The sequence below is a fragment of the Coenobita brevimanus genome, chromosome 108 (assembly GCF_032717465.1).
Source record: "Coenobita brevimanus isolate Jiangsu-jjx chromosome 108, ASM3271746v2, whole genome shotgun sequence".
Classification (NCBI taxonomy): Eukaryota; Metazoa; Arthropoda; class Malacostraca; order Decapoda; family Coenobitidae; genus Coenobita; species Coenobita brevimanus.
The window spans coordinates 11,713,316-11,718,435 of record NC_137061.1 but is presented as its reverse complement, the minus strand read 5'-3'; the positions used below and the strand labels follow the sequence as shown (position 1 = coordinate 11,718,435).

The 5,120-nt window shown below is 47.5% G+C and overlaps 1 pseudogene; it reads left to right on the top strand.

Annotated features, from left to right (window-relative positions):
• Positions 1-1,866: 1,866 nt before the first annotated feature.
• Positions 1,867-2,860, top strand: LOC145416976 (uncharacterized; annotated as a pseudogene).
• The last annotated feature ends 2,260 nt before the right edge of the window (positions 2,861-5,120 follow it).

The following is a 5,120-nucleotide window of genomic DNA, read 5'->3' as shown; positions in this document are numbered from 1 at the left end:
ATGTTAATTGAGATGGATGCAGTAAGGAAGAGATGGGCAGAGTATTTTGAAAGCCTGTTAAATGTAGAGGAGGAAAGGGTGGCTGAGATTGTGGCGGATGGAAGGGTGCAAGGAATACATGTGTTGGGAGAGTTGAATGATTCTTTGATCACGAAGGAGGAAGTGGAGAAGGCAGTAAAGGAGGTGAAAACAGGGAAAGCTGCAGGTATGGAAGGGTGTGCTGTGGAATGCCTGAAGGATGGTGGAGTGACTATTGTTGATTAGTTAGCAAGATTGTTGAATGTGTGCTTTGTGAAAGGTATTGTGCCAATTGACTGGGCATGTGCTTGTGTGGTCCCTTTGTATATAGGCAAGGGTGATAAGCATGAATGTACTAGCTTTAGGGATATAAGGCTCTTGAGTGTTGTAGGTAAGGTGTATGGTAGAGTGTTAATTATGAGAGTTAGAGAGGGTACAGAGGGAGTGATTGGTGATGAGCAGTGTGGCTTTAGGAAAAGGAGAGGATGCGTGGATCAGGTGTTTGTTGTGAGACAAGTGTGTGAAAAGTATTTGGCGAAAGGCAAGGATGTGTTTTGGGCATTCATGGATTTAGAGAAAGTGTATGATAGAATTGATAGGGAGGCTTTGTGGACTGTTTTAAGATTGTATGGACTTGATGGTAGGTTACTAAATGGGGTGAAGATTTTTTATGTAAATAGTACAGCGTGTGTAAGAGTGGGAAATGCTGTGAGTGATTGGTTTCCTGTGAGAGTGGGACTGCGACAGGGATGTGTTATGTCGCCTTGGTTGTTCACTATTTATATGGATGGTGTTGTAAGGGAGGTGAATGCAAGAGTTTTAGGTGGAGGTCTGAGTCTGGTGAATGATGATGGTGGAGAGTGGAATCTGAAGCAGCTGCTGTTTGCAGATGATACTGCACTGGTGGCTGATTCAGAGGAGAGATTGAGACAGTTGGTAGAGGAGTTTGGAAGGGTGTGTGAAAGGAGGAAATTGAAAGTAAATGAGAATAAGAGTAAAGTGATGAAGTGTACAAGGTTGGTAGATGGTAGGGGGATGAATATAGTTTTGAATGGTGAGTTGCTTAAGGAGGTAGTGTTTTAAATATTTAGGGTCACATGTTGCTGTGGATGGAAGAATAGATGCAGACGTGAAGTTTAGAATGAATGAAGTAGGAAAGGTGCTGGGAGGAATGAAAAAGGTGTTTAGATGTCGTTCACTTAGAACAGATGCAAAGAGAAGGCTGTATGAGGGTATTGTGGTACCGACTGCATTATATGGGGCTGAAACATGGAATATGGGTGTAGCAGAGAGGAAAAGTTTGAATGTAATGGAGATGAGGTGTCTGAGGAGTATGTCATTTGGCTTATATTTCGTTTTTTTTTTTTTTTTTTTGTCCTTTTGCATATATTTTGTACTGCTTATGTGGCTGGGTAGGACAGAGAGGAGTGAAGCTTCGGTTTCCAGTTGTTTGTATAATGGGAGGGTTGTTTGCGTTAAACTAGGAAGTTGGTGAATGAAGTGAGAAGTGATAAGAAGGGAGTCTGGTGGGAATTATGGTGCACAGCGCTAGGCGTCAGTGTGTTTTTTTTTTGCATTTCAGCTGCTACACAACTATGTCCACTGATGTTAAGGTCATCACACCCATAGCAAGGCAGTCAGAAGATCTGGATGGATGGCTTCATGTACACCAAGAAGCATGTTGCCAAGTCAGTTGATGAGATCATTTGGCAGTATGTCAAGTGGTCCACCCTCAAGTGCCCTACTATCCTGAAGACCACCAAGAGTCTCAGTGAACCTAAAGTTGTGTCAGTGCATAGCCACCTTTCTGACACAGTAGGATGCCAAGTGGAGCAGGCTTGTATGGCTATGAAGAAGAAAGCTGCCATCACCAACGATCAACCGAACCAGATCCTCACTTTCGCTGTTGCAGCACTGCCGGAGGAGGTCAAGGCACGCACGCCTAGGTCCGATTCCTGCAAGCATGTCCTTTGTCGCATCTGGGTTGCGCACAGTTGAAATGATCCACAGTCTCTTCAAGAGTTGGAGATCACCAATGACTGGGCATCCCAGTTATATATTCGCCGGAGGCATATGAGCGTACCATCATCTTCAACTCCCCCAGTTATCTGGAGCTGCTAGCAGGCTATGAAGACTTGTGCATGGACAGCACGTCCTCGGTAGCTCCGACTCTTCATCCAGCTCTACATCATCCAGGGTCAAGTCAACGGAGTCTACTTCCTCTGGTGTATGTCTTGCTGCAGTGCAGGACACAAACCAGCTACAAGCAGATCTTCAGGATCCTTGAGGTGAGTGGCTGTGATCCCAGCACAGTCATCATCGACTTCGAGAGGCCTGTGGAGCTGTCCCTTCGTGTGGTGTTAGGGGAGCAGATCCAGGTGCGGTTCTGCTTCTACCACCTGAGCCAGTCCATCTAGAGGCAGATCCAGCACCTGGGTCTCAAGCATCACTATGAGTCCAACAATGAGTTCTGCCTGTTCTGTGGTCAGGTGGATGCGGTCACCCTCCTGCCCCCAGAGGATGTCAAGGATGGCATGGTGCACCTTTGTTCTACTATGCCTGAGGAGGCTGCCACACTCTTGGAGTACTTCAACTCCACCTACATCTCAGGCCAACTCTGTCATCGCCAGGATGTCACCTCCAGGCCAGGATGCATAGAGCCAGTCTGTCTGTACCACACGCCACCCATGTTTCCATCCGAGAAGTGGATTATGCACCATGCCACCCTCAACAACTAGCTCAGAACCAACAACAGCTGCGAGAGGTGGAACAAGAAGTTTTTCCACCTGGTGGGACACGCCAACTCCATTGTGTGGAAACTTATCGAGTGTCTGCAAGCTGAATCTGCCACCGTGGATGGAATCCTGCTCCAGGAGGAACGTGGGTTTCGCCCTGCCAAGCGTGGGAAGAAGGTGTACCAGAACTCCAGACGTGCCTTCACAACCTTGTGGTTGACCTGAAGGAGGGCAAGAAGACAATCCCAGAGTTCCTTGGTGGTACCAGCCACAACCTTCGAGGTGGACAGCCCAACGTGTAGCCATAAAATCGATTTCACCTGTGCTATTTCTTACTTGGATCAACTTTTAAACATATGTAAATAGTAAACTATGAAATGAAATTAAATGCTATTGTGAAGAAAATTCTTGGTTTTTCATTTTTTGTCCCGTGGCCCAAATGTCCTACCTTCTGTGGCCAAAACGTCCAAGGTTGGTGGTCCATGGCCAAAACGTCCATGGCCTAAACATCCGTGGCCGAAACGTCCAGCTGGAGAGGACAGTTGAGTGCTGAAAGATTTCTTTTTAGCCAGGATGCCAGGCCTGGCACGTGAGTATGCTGGATCCGGTCTAGGTGAGTGGAATCTGAGAGAATGTCAACCAGTCGGGAGGAAAAGGCTGGAGCAGGAGACAGAATATGGTCAGACACTGTGTGGTAAAGCAGATTCCAAGCATATGGATGTGATCAGTGATGGGACACAGATTGAGTTCAGAAAGCATGTTCACTACTCTGGCAGACCTGGGGCACCGAAGAATGAGACGCATCACCCAATTTTTTACCACTTTAAGTTGTTGCAGCTGTGCTGGGGGGACAAGAGAGAGAGGGATAGCAAGATAATCAAGAAGGAAGCGAATATATAACAGGTAAAATGATCAAGCGACGGGGATGCTAACACCATGCGAGTCACAAGTGAGCATGTCAAGGAGTTTCAATCTGCGGTGGAGGCAGGTGCAAATAGTGGAGACATACTGGGAGGGGTTAAAGAGAGAAGAGAGAGGAAGTTCGAGGTGTGCATAATCCTGTACTACCTCAAGATGAGAGCCGAGGAGGGTTATGATTGTGCTAAAAAACCTATGAGTGAAGGATCGAGTAAAGTATGGTTTTGGCCGTGTTGGTAATCAACCCACAAGTAGATGCAGCCTGACCAAACTTAACTAGGAGACGTTGAAGAGTGACGGGAAAAGGGGAGTGGATGCAGATATCACCAGCATAGGTTAGGATCAGAAAGGAGTCAAGGATAGGACCTACTTGTAAAAGATGGAGGAGTCTATTCATGAGAATACTGAAGAGAAAGGGGCTAAGTAACCCACCCTGAGGTGTGCCAAGATTGAAGGGTCGGTAATCACTAACCGTCCCACAAAACAGAACCCAAGTGTGGTGATGAGACAGGTAGCTTTCCATCCAGCAGAACAGGTGGCCAGAGACACCCACGTGGCTAGTTCGTCAAGGATGACGTCACGGTTTGCGACATCGAATGCAGCTTTGAGGTCAATGAAGGTTGTACAGGAGGAGGATGTGAGGTGAGTGATTCTGCAGGGCAATGTTGTGTTCTTTGGCCTGGGAGGAAACCAAAAAGATGGGGAGAGAGTTGGTCCTGAAGAAGTTTGTGGAGCCTTGCTAAAAGAATTCTCTTGAGGACTTTGTAGATGTAGGAAGTTAGGGAAATGGGACAGAAATCAGAGGAATTAGGATTAGGGATGGGGATGATGGTGCTACAGGTCCATTTTGCAGGGAGACTACCTTCAGAAAGACTCAGGTTGAACAGTGTGAGTAAGGGATTGCCAGGGACTTGAGTGATGAGTCTCAGTGTGGTGTAGGCGATCCCGTCATCACCTAGGGCAGTTGTCATGCCTTGCAGTAGCACAAGGCACAACTCATCACAGATGATGGGGTGATCATCAAGAGGAGAGGGCGTGGAGCAAGCCACTGTAATAAGTGCTAGCCTGTTTCTGCTTGCAGCCGTGAGGCGAGCCTTGATGAGGGGAGGCAGGGATGTCAGTTGAGATTGATTGGACCATTTGTCAACTAGGTTGCTGGCATATTCCACAGGATTATGGTGGAGAGGAGGGGAGAGGGACTCACGTGATTGAACAACTCTATTAAAAACCCCCCAAGGTTTAGATCGGGGAGTTTGTGTGTTAATATGCTGGAGAAAGTCATGTCAATATGCCTGGCGAACACTGTGTGAGGTCACGGGAGGACCTGGCTGCAGTGAGATAGGAATGGAGGCTGTCAGCAGTGCGGTTAGGGTGGTACACAGCCGCCGCTCGCCTCAGGTCCTCCTCTCTGTCAGGTAGACGGTGATCCCATACCCACTAACCAGCCTG